Raw genomic sequence first — 18,465 nt, forward strand, 5'->3', positions numbered from 1 at the left:
GGGCAACTAGTACAAGGGCTCTCCGCGGCGTTGCTCACCTTGATTTAATGTGACGCATCTGTCGCTCCGGGCGAGCAATGCGTCCGCCTTTAATGAAGGTCACGGGTCACGATCGATACCTTTTGCGAACCTTGTCATATCTCAGTTGAAATGTCTGCTCTCTAATGAACTCGTTGTCGATGGGACGTTAAATGCTAGTCAAAAATAGAAAGTCAAATTAAGGGCAAGTCTCTTTGTGCAAATGGTGGGTTGAACACACTAATCACGTCTGAAAATAGAGCATTAGGGACGGCTCAGCCAACCATAACTAAAACATAATGGTTGCAGATGTTCGTACGCACCATTAATGCTACATTTGTTTGTCAATAAATTAGGGAAGCTGAAATTTAGGCATCAATTTAGACATTCGTCTAACGGACAACTAGTTCTAGGAGTTTTGAGTGTAGGGTCACCAGACGTCCGGCTAAATCCGGACATGTCCTCCTTTTTTATTCCTTTTAGAGGGGTCCGGGTGGATTTTTACATTGTCCTCCTTTTTCGCAACGTTGACGGTAATAAAATTATATTTACAATTATTGCCCTTCTATTGCTCTTTACCAGAATACCTTTTACACAGGTGGAAATTGCAACAGAAGAAAGCGTTGATAAAGAAGTAAGACATTTTAGGGAGGAAGCTATGTTGCTGTATCAATCGTGCCGTGAAAATTTAAAACGATGGCTTTGTACTTATGACTACTTTTCCAGTTTCAATTTCATGTCTCTCAAAAACGATGTTAACTACAGTGGTGTTGTAAAAGACCTTTTGTATGTCAAGATAAATACAAAGCTTTTGAAACTGAAGATGTAAAAATTTTGGCCAATTCTGTAATTTTGGATAGTTTCTGGAACACAATAGTAATGATTTTGAATTTAGTAGATGGTCTTGCAGTAAAATATGTGCCAAGTATTTTTGTGAAAGTAAGCCTGCTGACTGTCATTCAGAATTGCTAAAAACTCGCCGAATACTTTTTCAGTATACCAGGGCACAATGCATGTGCAGAAAAAGTATTTCCGCTCATTACATCACAGTGGACTGATGACAGGAGTAGACTGAACCTTGAATCAACGGTATGTTGATGGTCCAGTATAATTTAAAAGAACCTTCCTGCGATCTTTTTTCTTTTTTAAGCAAGCCTACACTTCTACAGAAAATTGGCTCTTCCCTCTTCAGAGAAATATAATAAAAGTTAAGGAATGTATGTTGTGTCTATAAATCAAATGATTCAAAAGGCTCTAAGCACTATGGGATTTAACATCTGAGGTCATCAGTCCCCTAGATTTAGAACTACTTAAACCTAACCAACCTAAAGACATCACACACATCCATGCTCGAGGCAGGGTTCGAACCTGCGACCGTAGCAGCAGCGCGGTTCCGGACTGAAGCGCCTACAACCGCTCGGCCACAGCAGCCGGCTGTCTATTAATCAATTCATTTATTAAATTTGGGCGTATGTTTCCGTGTGTCCTCCTTTTTGAAGCTGTTGGTCCTCTTTTCTACACCGCTGCATCTGGTCACCCTACTCTGAGTGCAAATTTGTAATTAAAACGTGAAAAATGATCCACGCTTAAATAAAAGTTATTAAAATACACCAACTGCGATTGGCACAACGAAAATGTGTTAGAATAAAGGTACAGATTACATAGTGGTCGCTGATAAATTCGAGGATGCACCTGAAGATAGTAAAAAATTACATTGTATCGAAAAAAGAATTAGGCGACTTTCCTACTTAGAAGGAAAGAGTTCCAAATTGTGATGCTCGACAAAGAGAAACTTCTATGCGCTATGGAAAACAATGTCTGTCCGAGGTCACAGAAGTATACATAGAAGTCAACTGCAGATTATCAAGAGCCTTTATTTCTTTCTTTTGGCCGGCCGTGGTGGCCGAGCGGTTCTAGGTGCTACGGTCGCAGGTTCGAATCCTGCCTCGGGTATGGATGTGTGTGATGTCCTTAGGTTAGTTAGGTTTAAGTAGTTCTAAGTTCTAGGGGACTGATGACCTCAGCTGTTAAGTCCGATAGTGCTCACAGCCATTTGAACCATTTTTCTTTCATTTGTCACGACGAAACTTCTACCCACCATTTAAAATATTAAAAAGATATTTACCTTCAGTAGTATTCTACCATAATTCGGACCCGGTGAGAAACATATCAGTGGACTTCCTGTAAAACATAAAAGACGGTTGTAGCACCCTTCTCAGATGACATTATTGTGTAAATGGTGGTCACGTAATTAGAAAATTGATACAAAATATAAGAAGATCAAGAGACGACTATCACTTGGTGGAATGATTGACTATGCAGTCAGCGATCAGTAACTGAATCAGTTGAAACCGCCAAGTATATAAATTATCTGTCAATGTTTCTCCGGAGCGAGAAAAATCAAGCGCGAGGCAAGATCCATACTACTTCCACCAGCATACCTGTCACGTACTGTCTACTAATGCAATAGGAATGAGCAGAAAGAGTAACTCTTGGCCACTGAGTAATGTTGTACTGGAAGCAGATGTAAATATAGATTTTTGCTCATGTTGATATACTCTGACACTTTAGGAGACCTGGGAAATGTCGTGAGATGGGCGGTCCGGATGATGACTTGCACTGAATGCAGCGGAAAAAATAAATTGCTTTACGTTTTATGGCCAATATTTGGTAGTGCTCTAGGTCTAACACTCTAGCAAATGGTACGTCCCAGAGAATACGTGTAGTGACCGAGCGCGACTCGCCTGCCACCGCCGTCGGATAGCGATGGACTTCCCATCTTTGTTAAAAGGGGTGAGAGAGAGAGAGAGAGAGAGAGAGAGACAGAGAGACAGAGACAGAGGGAGAGAGCTAGTGACGTCACGGCGGCAGGGCTGCTGTGTGCGCGCGCGCAGAGATATAGCTGACGTCTTCCTGCTCCAGCGGGGGAACGACCCACAGTCTCCGGACTAAATGCTTGACAGTAGATTACAGTTTCGCAGCACTTTGTTCCAGACTACCTGCAAGTGACTGTCTCATGGTAACTGGGTACTGTATGCAGCTTTCCATGCTTAACATTTTGCTCTGAGATGATAAATACAATTTTACGCAACAAAGTTAACTGTACGCCGGCCGTTGCGGGAGCTAACTTAATCACGTGAGTAGGTACAGCCATGTTCCACTTCTCCCGTTGTCATCTCGCAGATCAAAGGGAAAAACTTCTTGGCGGAGAGGAACGACTGGTTGCTACTAACGTTATGATGATACACAGAAAAAAGTGATGATTTTGACAGCGAAGGCGACGGGGTGTACTTACAAAACTGAATTAGTAAATAGTGCCATGGGAATTAGGATCTAAGCATCTGTCGCAGGCGAACAGTGTTTACCATAACGATTACATCGACTTTATACATACAAGGGTTGAACAGAAACATGGAAACCTCGAGAGACATTCATGCTTGAATATAAATACAGATGCCATTTGGAAGATTGCGCTTTTGTATTTGACCACGACCGGCACCTGCACAATTTCACCAATACGCTGCAGGTGTGTGTCGTGGTCAGAACAGTGTCATGTGTAGTTGTGAGTGCATGAAGTCGGAGATCTAAATAAGATTTATACCACATACAAAGAAAGCGGAAAAACGTCATCCTTTAAGGTAGTGCTTATTTTCTAAAATTTTAGGTATCGGAATGCACGTCTTCGCCATAAAACCCTCATCCCCACCCGGAAACGTCAAACTCATAGGTTTCGATTTTTGAAACTTTGTGGTAAAACTAAAAATGAGAAATCATATTTTACAAAATACTGTTCTGAAATTCAGGTTTCCGAAATATAAATAATAGCTGCTGTCGTCTGTTCAATAGTAATGTCACTTTACTTACGTTGCCGTTTAACACACGTGTACTATACTCTCTCTCTCTCTCTCTCTCTCTCTCTCTCTCTCTCTTCTCAGCGATCACAGGCCCTGTAGACCACGCGCTGCATCAACGATCTCCTTCCACCGCCTTCTATCTCTCGCAGCCTCTCTCCACCCTGCGAAAATTCCTAATGCTGCGATGTCCTTCTCTATGTCATCTTTCCACCTTGTACGAGGTCGACCCAATGGTCTTGTTGCCTGGAGAGTTCCTTCAAATGCTTTCTTGGTGATACTGTTATTTTCCATTCTGCCCACATGTCCAGCCCGTTGCAGTCTCCTACTTTTTAATTTCTGGATGATAGTTGCTTCATTAACAGATAAATTTCATTGTTCTTTCGAATTCTCCATGCGCCATTCTCCAACACAGGTCCCCAGATTTTTCTGATTACTTTTCTTTCGAAAACATTCAGTTTTTCTCTTTCATTCTTTCTAAGCGTCCAGCTTTCTGAACCGTATAGTACTATGGGGCAGATAACAGTATTGTATATCTTCATCTTTGTGGTGATTGACAAAGCTTTACTTTTGAGTGGGTTTATGACTCGACTTATTTTCATATATTAGGTTTTCTCTTGGTTAATCAAAAGCCCGATTTTTCTGGCTCTGTGACTGAGAGATCTGTACATGTCTTTCAGTGCTTCTTCAGTATCACTCAGCAACACAATATCATCTGCATAAGCCAGGAGTTTTACTTCACTGTGTTCGAATCGGAGACCATTGTATAGATGTAAATTACTCTCCCGAACCACTTTCTCTAATGCAAGGTTGAAGAGGACACATGAAAGAGCATCTCCCTGTCGTAAGCCTGTGTTAATTGGAAAGGTGGGGGATATGGATCCTCTGAACTTCACTGGTGCCTGGGAGCCATCCATGCACAGTTGTCTCATCTTAATGATTTTACTGGGTATATTAAACTCTCGTAATGTGTTGTAGAGGCTACTTATGTGGATGCTGTCGTAGACTCTCTGGAAGTCAATAAAGAGACTGTGGATGTTTTTGTTAAATTCCCAGTATTTCTCAAAGATTTGTCGTATAGTAAACAAATTACCAGTTGTGGAACGGTTTGTTCGAAATCCAGCCTGGTAATCTTGAATAATGTTTTCTGCGTAAGGTTTAAGTTTTTCCAGAGTGGTCATTGACAGGATTTTGTATGTTATGTTCAGCAAACTGATTCCTCTGTAATTTCCACATTCCATTCTGTTTCCTTTCTTGTGTATGGGGCAAATTATTGCAGTTTTCCAATCTTCAGGCAGTGTTTCAGTTTTCCAGATCATTGTGATAAGGTCATAAATTTGTGTCAACAGATGTCAGGAAGATCGTGTTCTGCACGGAAGATAGCATTACGGTCAACGAATAATCACGCCAGCGATGACGTCAGGGCACCTATCAAACGAGGTAGTGTTTTCCGTGTAGTGCACACCTTTAACCGCTGTGTACACAGTCGAAGACGGTCCTGTATGTCACAGTGAAGACGCGTACCAGACACTCTACGGTGGAGGGACATAGGAAGAATGGAAGCAGAACAGCCGCAAACTGATGTGGCCCTATGGCTTAACGTGAATCGTTCCGTTGTTTTTCGGGCGTGGCGGCAGTTCATGGAGACCGAAACTGTATCCCGAAGACCACAACAGTGCCGAGAGATGACCGTTATTTGGCTGTTAAGTGGACGACGGTACCGCCTTAGTACTGCACGGCAACTGTCATCCGGCCTCGCAGCATCCACTATACACGTTGAATCGAGGCAAACGGTGTATAGAAGGCAAACTGGCCTTTATTGCCGGAGAGCTGCTGTATGTGTACATCTGACGCGTCTTCACAGAAGGGAACGTCTAGAGTGGAGTTACCAACACGCCACCTGGACGGTCGAACAGTGGGCCAATGTTCTTTCCACAGATGAGTCCCGATTTGGTCTGGAGAGTGATTTTCGACGGATTCGCATCTGGAGGGAACGTGGAACGCAATTTCAGGACCCAAACTCTGTGGAAAGAGACCGATATCGAGGAGGTTCCATAACGATATGAGTAGGGATGATATTTACCACTCGAACACCTCTTCATGAGCTTTTACTGTTGAATCGGCAATGTTTAACTGCTGCCAGGTATCGCGACGAGATCTTAAGACCGCGTGTGGGGTTTTTGCGAGGTGCTGTGGTCCCAGACTTCGTATTGATGGACGATAATACTCGACCCGATAGACCACGGCTGGTTGATATTTATTTGGAAACGGAAGAATTTGCACCCATGCTGTGGCCTGCTCGCTCTCCAGATTTGAATCCCACAAAGAAAGTTTGGGATGCATTAGGGACACGGGTTGCACCACGTTACCATCCACCAACCACTTTCCAAGACTAACGAGCATCTCTGCAGGAAAAATGGCCGTTATTGCCTCAGCATGAGATTCATGACGTCATTTACAGCATGCCCCTTTGTTGTCAGGCCTGTACTGCTGCCAGAGGTGGTCAGACTCCATACTGAGCACATTTACTAGTTGTCGAAATATTTACAAAAATCCGTTAAGTTGGAAAAACGAAGAACATTTTTGTCTACCCTTATGCATGTTGCTGTTGTTTACGTTCTGTTTTCTTTACATTGTCTCTACTTTACGGTCACTTGTTTATACTCTTTTGTGGCAAAATAAACTCAACTTTCTCAAATTTCAGTTTGTTGCATTAATTTTGGACACCAGTGTATTTTAAATCTCGGGTGTCGTGTGTGTTGAGTGATCGTAACAGACGGTCAGTGAAGAGGATTGTGCAGAAAAATAAGAGAATGAAAGCTGCGAAAGTCACAGCAGAACTGAATGTCGCAGTTGCGAACCTTGTCAGCAAAACACAACACGATGGGAGCTCCATATGCTGGGAATTGCAGGGTGACGTAAAATTCTAAAACCACACATCAGTGATGCAAATGCCAGTAACAGGAACACGTGATGCCGAAGACATAAAACCTGGACACTGGAGCAGTTGTAAACAGTCGTTAAGTCGGAATCTCGTTTCATACTGTTTCCAATTTCTGGCCGAGTTTACGTCTGTCGTACGACGTCGCAAAGCTATGATGCAGACTGCTTGCTGCCAAGAGTGAAACATGGCGGGGGTTCGGTGGTGATTTGGTCAGCCATATCGTGGTATTCCATGGGTCCCATGGTTACTCAGTAAGGTCACATTACTGTCAGCACAAAGTCCCAAGACACTGGGAAAAAGCGCAGGTGACTCGAGTATATAAGAAAGGTGAAAGAACGTACCCGCAAAAATTACAGACCAATATCCCTAACGTCTGTTTGCTGCCGAATTCTTGAACATATCCTCTGTTTGAATATAATAAACTTTCTTGAGACTGAGAAGCTTATCTCCACGAATGACCATGGTTTTAGAAAGCATCGCTCGTCCGATCTCAAATGGGAATCTCTGGAGGGAAGGCGATGTTCTCTTCGAGTGACACTAGTGAGAAAATTTAGAGAACCGGCATTTGAAGCCGAGTGCCGAACGCCTCTACTGCCGCCAACATACATTGTGCATATGGACCACAAAAATAACATACGAGAAATTAGGGGTCAAAGGCGGCATGCAGACAGTCTGTTTTCCCTCGCTTCATCTGCGAGTGTAATAGGATGGTGGTGGTGGTGGTTAGTGTTTAACGTCCCGTCGACAACGAGGTCATTAGAGACGGAGCACAAGCTCGGGTTAGGGAAGGATTGGGAAGGAAATCGGCCGTGCCCTTTCAAAGGAACCATCCCGGCATTTGCCTGAAACGATTTAGGGAAATCACGGAAAACCTAAATTAGGATGGCCGGAGACGGGATTGAACCGTCGTCCTCCCGAATGCGAGTCCAGTGTGCCAACCACTGCGCCACCTCGCTCGGTAGTGTAATAGGAGGGGAAATGACAAGTAGTGGTACAGGGTACCATCCGCCAAGTACCGTACGGTGTCTTGTGGAGTATCTATGTAGATGTAGAAGGATTATGTGGTCATTTGGGCTGATCAGGTCCATCCCGTGGGAACGAATATTCATTGTTGCTCTGAGTGTATACTTCCTTTGATCGCTGTTCAAAAGGATAATGATTTATTTAGATAAGAGTTTATTCACATACATTACGCTGTGAATGAAAGATGTTTAATAGGCGGTATGCTACGAGTTTATTCGAACAAACATGCCGATAACGTAAAATGCTTTCTAGACTTTTAGTGTGGGGCATTGATCACTTCTAAAGCGTCTCAAGAATAAGTGTGGAGGGGAACAATAAGCAAAGTAGTCATTCCAAGAAAGAGAGATACGCCTGTTTGTGTGATTAAAAGACAAACGGGCACTTAAATATTACCTATTTTCCGTGTTATCCTAATCTCCGGATAATATTACAACAAGACAAGAAATACGTTCGAGCTAAATATATACACCACAATTAGTGCCAGTATTTTCCATCCATACACTTCACTTTCCCCAGTTGTTAGGAAAGCGGGGCGTACACTATAGCTATCTCTATCGCTTTCTTTCTTGAACGTGAACACCTCTCTCCAGCTACTCCGCCTGTGACTCAGTTCTCTTTATCGGATTTACAAACTATGCTCCACGCTACTACAAAAAAGTCTTAGTATATTTTTGATTTTACAAAACGCGCACTTATGCTGTGGCACTCGACTCGTAGGTAATCTGGTTCGAAGCCGGCAGGTGGAAATTTTCACTACCAGTATTTGGCTGGCAAAGGGAGAGGAGATAGTGATGTAAAGTTCCTGACACCAGTATTTGCACCAGAGTTCTGGATTAAATTCTAAACGTCATCTTATTGTCACATGTAGTGAGAGCATGTGACAGTGTTGATGGTGATTCGACCGGGACTTCAAGCTCGATGACCTCCTTGTAACCCGGTAGTCAGCTTTCAATGTTAGTTCACTATTTAAAGAAAGCGGAGAATTTTTGCTGGAGTTCATTTCGTATCGCTAATAAACACACTGACCGTCAACTTGCGTAATAGCAGTGGATGTAGCAGCGGCAGTGTCCCACACAAGCTTAATAATACTGATAAAAAACTACTATGAAGAAAGGTGAGACGTTGTAGCTACGTTTATTATCTTGTAAACAAACGGAAAAAAGTAGTCGGCTGACTTTGTTGCGAGGTATTACACGTCAGCTTCACCCGTAAACGTGCGAATGATATGCACCGATTACAATGGTACTAAGAAAGCTAACTAACAGTTTAGTGAGAAAATAGTTCGCTGACATTTTCACGGTTGAATAGTGCTCAGCTGACGACAGAAAGATACGCCGCATCGCTATGCGCGCGGCACGCCGTCGCGACTGCATCTGACAAAACCCGCGTCCGGTCTGGACGGCGCATTTGGCCTTTACCTACATTTGCCTTTCACTCCCTCTGTCTCTCCCTCTCTCGCTTTTTCTTGTAAGGTTCGTAGAAGTGCTTCTGTGAGGTTTGGAAGGTAGGACACGGGTATTGGCAGAATTGAAGCTTTGAGAACCGATTGTGAGTCGTGCTTGGGCAGCTCAGTTGGTAGAGCCCTTGAACGTGAAAGGCAGAGGTCCCGAGTTCAAGTCTCGATGCGGCACACAGTTTTAATCTGCCGGAAAATTTCAATCCTGAAACGAACTTCGTAAATTACTAGGCTACAATGTTGTTCGTCGTCCACGTCTGCCTATATCCATAGACACGTCTCTTCCCATGTGCATGGTACTCAAGCACCCTTTTCTTGGTGCTTTTTTTTTGCAATTTCTAATATTTCTTGTCAATTTCCCAAGTAATTCACTGTTTAGAACATTGTTGGTCAACAAGATTGATTGTGCGTCACAAAATCATTCATTCTTTATCCGCTGTGATCTCGCACTTGTATCCGCTACATAATAATTGTGAAGTAATAGCCTATAAGTTACTCAGATTGCTTTTATAGTGCGAAATTCAGTTTAACAGACGATGCATATGCCTCTTCAGTATGACATTTTACCTGAACAGAGAAGTCCCAGTCAGAAGTAACGATAGCCGTCTGCAATAACTGGAAAAAAATGTTCAAATGTGTGTGAAATCTTATGGGACTTAACCGCTAAGGTCCCTAAGCTTACACACTACTTAACCTAAATTATCCTAAGGACAAACACACACACCCATTCCCGAGGGAGGACTCGAACCTCCGCCGGGAATTAGCCGCACAGTCCATGACTGCAGTGCCTCTGACAGCTCGGCTAGTCCCGCGCGGCTGCAATAACCGAGAAAAATGGCTCACGACTAATACGAACAATGCACTTTTGGAGTTGAGGGCCTGTTAAAAGATTATTCTCTTTTAAAAGAAAAACTGATAATGTTTGCTCGACACAAAAATGTTGATAACAGCAGATGAGTAAACTTTCAACTACTGTGAGATGTCACAAGCGAAAGACACAATCTCGTGGCTCCCTTGACTCTTTCTGACAGAAAACGTATCAGTTACCTTAACGTATTGTGGCAGAAATTATTTTTCCTAGCATTCAAAGACTGTAAGTCATACAGAACACAGCCAGCGTGCGTCCGCGGCGTTTTGGATGGTTCAAAATGGTTCAAATGGCTCTGAGCACTATGGGACTTAACATCTGAGGTCATCAGTCCCCTAGATTTAGAACTACTTAAACCTAACTAACCTTAGGACATCACACACATCCATGCCCGAGGCAGGATTCGAACCTGCGACCGGAGCGGTCGCGCGGTTCCAGACTGTAGCGCCTAGAACCGCTCGGCCACACTGGCCGGCAGGCGTTTTGGACCCACACAGCATCTACGAGGGGCGTTCAATAAGTAATGCAACACTTTCTTTCTGAAAGCAAATTCAGCACTATCAACAGAGACGTCCAGTCTTTGCAGCGAGGTGTTTGATTGTGATCCGCCTATCATCTCGAATGAGAGTGTCCACACGTTCCAACATGGCAGGACTCATAGCAGTGTGCGGCTGGCCGGCACGCGGGAGATCGGACAAGTTCGTGCGACCTTCTTGCGATGATGCCAGACGCCTCGACCAACGACTCACCGTGCTTTTGTTCACTTCCAGGTCTCTGTAGCCATTCAGCAAGCGTCTATGAATATCTGCGATGCTTTGGTTCTTTGCCAAAAGAAAATCAATCTAGATCTCTGCTTGGAACGCACCTCCTTTACAGACGCCATTTTGAAGGCTGCGCATAGTGCCGCCACATATCGGAACTACAGGTGCTGAAGCGGAAATATGACCTACAACAAATTTCGCATTTTTTCAGCGGAAATTGGCCGAAAAAAATGTGTTGCTTTGCTTACTGAACGTCACTCGTTTTTCCCAAGGGCATACAACATGACAAACCGTGTAAACTACGAACCGTGAGTTTCGTATTAAGAGCTGGTCGTAAAAACAGAGCGAGTCGCTTTCATTTGTTGAGCAGCAAGCTGGAGCGGCCGTTAGTGTATTTTGGTACTGCGCAGCACAGGCTGCAGAGCGTTGGACGCCACGGGACACGTTTGCCAGGTCCGGAAGGCAGCTAGCTGACGGCCGGATAAAGCGTCGGGGACGGAGCGTGGGCGGATGGCGCACCGGCAGGCGGCTGTAGGCGGCACCAAACCAGCCAGCAGTACAAACCTGCCACTGCTAAAAACAGAAGGCAGTCTATAAAAATAACAACGCAGCAAATAACTTTCTGGGGGTAGAGAACAGTTTCACCTGTTTTGTGTGCTTCATGTTGTCGCCGTCGAGCCACGTACACACACGTGTGCAAGATATAGTTTTCAGTTTGAGAGTAAAATACAACACTTCTTAATAGATAAATTCTCGTTTTTATTGACGTAGTATCCATTTAAGTTAATCAACAACTCTCAACTCCTTTCCCTATGTGTGATTCTGGAAGATCGACAAAATATTCATTTTCGGATGCCTCATTTCTTTGACTGGACTCAAAACATGTTCTGGGGATTAAATCTACAGACTTGGGGCCAATTAGAGATTAAACGGCGTCAAATGGGCGAATAAGATTGTTGTTTGATGAATTTGTACTCCAAACCCCAAATTTTTCTCAATGTCTACGCATCTGTGTGGGTATTTATACTGTCCTCAAGCAAGATAACTTTTTAGAATGAATTTCATTCTAGAAACATCCCCCAGGCTGTGGCTCAGCCACCATGTCTCCACAATATCCTTTCTTCCAGGAGTGCTAGTTCTGTAAGGTTCGCAGTAGAGCTTCTGTGAAGTTTGGAAGGTAGGAGACGAGGTACTGGCGGAATTAAAGCTGTGAGGACGGGCCGTGAGTCGTGCTTGGGTAGCTCAGTTGGTAGAGCACTTGCCCGTGAAAGGCAAAGGTCCCGAGTTCGAGTCTCGGTCCGACAAACAGTTTTAATCTGCAAGGAAGTTTCAAGATAACTTTTTATTTCTTTTGCAATACAGACGAGTTCTCAGCTTCTTCTTGCTTGCACTTGATCCAGTAGGCTAGCATAGTATTCGCCTAGTATTGCTTCACACCTTTCAGAGCAATCAGCGAAAAGTAATCTTTTGTCGCCGAAGAAAACACTGGCTGCAATTTTAGCCGCAGATGATGTCGACTTGCCTTTTTCGCTAAAAAAGTTTCCACATGCCGTTTGGATTTTGGCAAAATTTTCTTTATTCTCTTCTCGCCCATAATATATATGTATCGATACACGAATTGATTGTTGTGGCTGGCGCCTAGTAACGATCATATAGGAAATGGTGAAGATGGTCAGCTGTTGTCATGCTACTATCGTTAGTATCCATGGATAATGACTGAAGGACGGCGAAACAACGAGAAGGCGACGGCAAAGCCTCATCACAAATTATCTACGTGAGTGGCTTGCCTGGTATGTGAACCAGGACAGGCGACGATCTTTGGCAGATATGACGAAAGAGTACAATGGTGATGCAAACACAACTGTTTTAAGCACACTCTGGAGTGCACATTGTTGAATACGGGGCTGCGCAAGAGACGACCCAAGGTGTTCCCATGTAGACCAAATGACACAGTCGATTACAGTTGCAGTCGGCGAGTGATCTTCGAGATTGCACTGTGGATCAATGGAAACTTGTCCAGATACACCAGTTAACCAGGCGAACTGCAAATCAAAACATACAACGAGCCACGGCCGCAGTCAGTCTGGAGGCGGCAGTATTTTTCTGTCCATTGCGTTCCCCTGGGCTTCCATCAGAACTGCGACAGTAAGCGAAAACACTACGACAGTTGTGGATTACGTGAATGCTATTGCTAATCCGCATCCCTTCACGCTTGATGTCTTCCCCGACAGCGATGGCATCTTCCAGCAACATAACTGTCTGTGTCACAAGGCCAGAATCGTCCTCCAGTGCTTTGTGAAGCATGACAGCGAACTCTCGTTAGTACTTAGTCGCCATATACCCTTGACATTAACCTGATAAAACACGTCTGGGTCGTTATCGGATGCTATATCTGTACCGCTGTATCACAGACTCATAATTTACGGGAATTGCTGCCACACAGTGCACGAAATCTGCCAAGGTCTTGTCGAGTTCATATTATGCACGTTCTCTGCTATATCGTGTTCCAAAACTGGACCAACACACCATCAGGGAGGTGGTCATAATGTTTTGCCACATCAGTGCAAATTGTACAACTACAGGGTGCTTAAAAAGTTTTATGTTGTCTGGTAAGGGTTTCGATCGAAACTAGTAGCAAATAAAGTTTTTTTTTCTCGGCAGCTCTTGGTGTAACATAAAAAGACCTTATTTAAGAAGAATAAGTTCATCAAAGATTCCTGCCCGCCTCCGTATCCGAGGTCGATAAAGCACGCCTGTACGGTAGCGCTTGACTTGAAGATAAACCAGAGTCGAATCCTCGTAGTGGATGAAATTTGGCCGGCAAGGGGGAGAATAGGTAGTGGCGTAATGTCCCTGATCACCAGTCTTTGCTCAGATGTCCTGGGTTATATTCCAAACCTCTCTGCACTGTTATGAAGTGAGGGCATGTGACACTGTTGATAGGGATTCGTATGTCGGATGGGGACGTTAAAGTCGGCGGCCCGCTTAATGCTTTTCGGGGGAAATAGGCTATGTGTTATCCGTTAAAGAAATATGTTACTGAACTACCAGGAGACTATGTCAAGGGGATGTAACCTGCTACGTTGTACACAAAATGGCCTTAAAGATACTACTGAGAAAATAGAAAGTGACTTACAGATAAGTTTTATAAACCTATGAAAATATAATGTGAAAAATTGATCGCTGTTGCTCATTGTGTTCCACACTATTTACATCGAGTATTATTGGAGAATGTTGTACCTTGTAACACTTCAGGCACATTAGCTTACAGTTTACGTTAGCTTGCAATGTTCCATCATTGATAGACCAGCAAAGATCGTTGGTGGACTATCAATTAACGGAACATATCAAGTTAACATAAACAGATGTGTTAATGTGTATTTTACTGTGTATTGTGACTTTTTAAGACTTAACAGTTATCTGTGAGCGCTACATATACAGACATGGCAATCATCACAAGGTACTTTTTCATTAGAAATATACTATTTCTGACAAACTTTCGGATAATGTGCTACATTTTATCCGCTAAGATGATAACTTGGCATGAGGCTCCAACTTACAGTAATATGTTTTGTAACAAAAACTTTTGAAGGCCAGAAGATGACAGCGAAGTTTGTCAAAACCGGTTGTCGGAAATAAAGAAGTATTTATGCAGTCTTGGCTATAGAAAGTTTCTACCAAGTAAAAGAGCACGCTCCTTCTCATTTCTCAGCATGAGAATATTCAATAACTTATGCACAAAGATTTGAAAAATATGTTCCATTGCCTACTTCACCCTCTTAGTAGTCTTCTTTTTTTTACTTTCTAAAGTAATCTATGTTCTTCCTCGGGGTTCATGCTGTATCCATTCGAAATTATCGAAATCGGTATTTAGACATAATTTCTACACCTAAAACGTAACCTCAGTCAATACGAATAACAGATGCAACTCCATACAGAGATGTGTGACCCCTTTTAATCCAGGTCCCATCTACAGATAAACACAGGTCAGTAACATTTGTAGGAGATTCGCCGTCATGAATATCTACCCCAGGATCTATTTCTTTTGGTTTATTTCCACCAGTTCCTCCACTGCTTTCTTCATACAAACTTTGGCAGTATCACATACAGCCTCAGACATTTCTTTATTTTTTCAAACCTTGCACAAGGTGTAGGCATGTTCAGAAAACCACACAACAAATTACCTCTTTCCCTGCCCTGTCCAAGGCATCTCAAGGCATATGATAACCTAAAATTCTTTCGTAGGTACCAGTGTCAGTTTCTTTGGAGGAGAAACATGGAAATTCATAACCACACGATTACAAATTAATTTAAAATCACAAGCTATTCCCACTCTTCTTTCTTCAGCAACAATCATGCATTCCGTATTTTTACAACTAACACATGAACATGAAAACTTTATAGCCTGGAGCAGAGAAGCTCTAAATCAATATGTCTGAATCCAGTGAAATCTATATCAACATCATTCACGCACCTGTACAATTCTCCTGTCCCAAGTTTCGATGCTGAAGCAGAGAGCTTATGTTCTTGATTTCGAGCTGCTTCCTCTTTCTTGTTGGTAAACTGATTTCCATGAAACCCCTGTTTCATAAACACAGTTTTTCCACCACCCATTATGCATAAATCTTGACTTCCACGTAAGGGTTTGCGAATTCAACCTTCCACCTACCAATATGTGTTAGTATTGTCAAAACGTAAATAAACCACATACAAGAAAGTTTTCAGGCAAAGATATAGATGTCAGCCAAAGATATCGAAAGAAAATAGTCTTGACACTGACAAAAATCCCGCTTAAGCAAGCAGTTTCCTAAATGTCGGAGAAGGTGGGAGTGGTCGCCAGTGCAGAGTTAATGAGTTTAACAATTTAAAGGCATTTATAAAGCTGCTATCACGAGAAAATTCACACACAACATAGATTAAACTGTATAGATCAAGAAAATAACATTTTTGAAAAATCTTTTTTGGACCAAAATCCGTTACATCCCCCTTTAATATATTTTGTCTTTGTTTTGCGCTCTAACCAACTACGAACATAAAACTTTCATATCGATATGAGTTTCGTTCTGTTCACTTAAGCGCACTGTATGTAGCACATAGACCTTTGTCTTTTAACTGTATCTAGAACGCTACTTTTAGACGAACAGGGTTTTTATATGTCATATTGAGCAATTTTATTTGAGACTGGTGCAGGAATATGTTTTTGCAAGCCCTCAGAAGACCAGCATCAGCTAACTTTTATAAATTAATGTAACCCGCAGCTAAAAGCCGACAGATGCCATGTCCCGTTTAACCAAATGTCGACACACCACACCAATCGATACGTTTTGTAATTTTTAAGCTCCACTGACCTGTATCCGTCAGACTTCAAATAACACTAACTAGTCTCGAAAGTAGAATGTAGGCGAATGGGAGTGTTGTATCTGTTTTTGATGTATGTAGTTTCGTGTTAGTCTCTTAAATATTTTGTGAGGGACGAATATGGGTTTTCCAAAAGTAGTTTCAGGGATTCATTACATTGGTTAAGTTTTTGATGATGTCGTGGGGCCATTTGTGTGACTTCTCGAAATACGCTATGAGCTCAAAAGTATCCGAACAATGTTACGCAAAGCGAAATTGAAATATCACGAGAAGCGAATCCGCTAGTACAAAAGCAGGAATTTTCTCTGCAACCTAAGGAAATATATTTTCTCTGGTCACTGGAAAAGTCAACAAAATTTATTCGAAACGAATGTGATGTACTGCTGTAAATTTCTAAAAGACATGCGAATCAAGTAGCTGTACATCCGTACTTCACGACTAACCTAACACCATTTAATTCTAAATACTCGGCCGCTTCAGTACGCAAAATTAACGCAACCATTCTTACTGTCGTGCACGTGAGCAAGTTGATTGTTGTATGAGGAACGTCACAAAACTGGTTTGTTAAGGGTTCAGCTTAAATAGAACTCTACTAAATTAGTAGTAGCTTATCTAAAGAAATATGGTACCAAATTAACTGAGACTCAAGAAGGCTGAATTCCAGTGTGGCAGGACTTCTCAGAGTTTCTGTGAGGGTGCTACGAGAACTCCATTTGGGTCGAGAGTGTGGAAATGGTACGCGTAAATGGAATTACCTCTAAAGCCGAGAACAGTTTCAAATTCCGTGTTCTGAGGGCCTAGTCCTTCCAGGAGGTCTTATTAAAGTGAGAACAAAGTTTCTTCAGCAATGCAGGAAACGCTTTACATCGTGATTCTCCTGCCAGCTCCCCAATGCGAGAGTATGTTTTTTTAATGTTTCTCCGGCTCCAGTTGTACACAGCTGAAAACAAAGTTGTCTCTCAGGATTTATCGGATCATTAAAACAGTAATCTAGCGGAACATAGGTGATATCAAAGCGCCACGAAAGGACGCGACCGTTTGTTCAAGGAGAACACTAAATTACATGTGTGCATTATGTTCAGAATGGACTTGAGGATACTATCGAGAAAATAGAAAATGGCTTTCTGATAAGTTTTATAAGCCTTTGAAATTTTGCAAGCAGCTGGAAGAAAAGAGACTGAAAAACAAAGCAGACAACATGACTATGAAATTATTATTTAAAAATATTCATCCGTATCCGTATTACCTCGAATATCAGGGGAGAATGTTGCGCTTTGGAACATTTCCCCGACTTTCGCCTGTCGCCAGCATTGTAATACGAGTTCGATACGCACTGCGCAAACAATTAAAGGGTCACTTTCTCGAAGCCCCCTAACTGTCTTCCACTGCGACGTATAAGCTTCAATTTGGCTCAAAGGTGCGTACAATTTTCCTCTGTAACGGTGAAAAGCGTGGCGACTGGCGGTGTCAATGTCCGGCTATGCGACGCTTCGAACGACAAGATGTCGAGACACGCGAAAAGAAAGGCCACACTGCAGACGTTCATGTGAGGTGCAAGGTGTGTTAATGATGTCACATTGGCACCAAAATTCACGGCAATTCTGCCAAACACCACCGTGAACTTGTCCACGATGGGAAGGTCGCCACATCGACTCTTACGTCACATTTCACCGCTTTTTTTGACGTCTCTACGATGGAGGTCAGAATCGCGACGCCCAGCGTTCAAATCACGCTGTTTTCTTATGGGTGATCGAGAAGACTATTTCAGACACACCGCCGCTCAGTTCGATCATGTTCAGTGCGATTGCAGATGAACAACGTCCTTAGAGACGTGTCAGCAGTGTAAACGGTTGTCAAGAGCGTGGTTCTCGTGCTCATCGCACCGGGAACTGTCGTTTTCGACAGCGAAATGTATGGGAATCAACACAACAAGGGAAGGCATGGTTTCGTTGACGCCCTTTAAGCCACCCCCTGAGGCCTTTTTGGGTCTACATCTACATCCATACTCCGCTAGCCACCTGATGATGTGTGGCGGAGGGTACTTTGAGTACCTCTATCGGTTCTCCCTTCTATTCCAGTCTCGTATTGTTCGTGGAAAGAAAGATTGTCGGTATGCCTCTGTGTGGGCTCTAATTTATCTGATTTTATCTTCATGGTCTCTTCGCGAGATATACGTAGGAGGGAGC

General features: G+C 43.0%; 1 protein-coding gene and 1 non-coding gene across 2 annotated transcripts in view; both read left to right on the forward strand.

Annotated features, from left to right (window-relative positions):
* Window positions 1-18,465, forward strand: part of LOC126248203 (uncharacterized) — a 988,540-nt gene that overhangs the window by 176,887 nt on the left and 793,188 nt on the right. The window lies entirely within an intron of this gene.
* Trnas-uga (transfer RNA serine (anticodon UGA)) lies at window positions 12,152-12,226 on the forward strand. The gene has a single exon. It is a non-coding gene; the product is annotated as a tRNA-Ser (tRNA).

This window comes from Schistocerca nitens, chromosome 3 (assembly GCF_023898315.1).
Source record: "Schistocerca nitens isolate TAMUIC-IGC-003100 chromosome 3, iqSchNite1.1, whole genome shotgun sequence".
Taxonomy (NCBI): Eukaryota; Metazoa; Arthropoda; class Insecta; order Orthoptera; family Acrididae; genus Schistocerca; species Schistocerca nitens.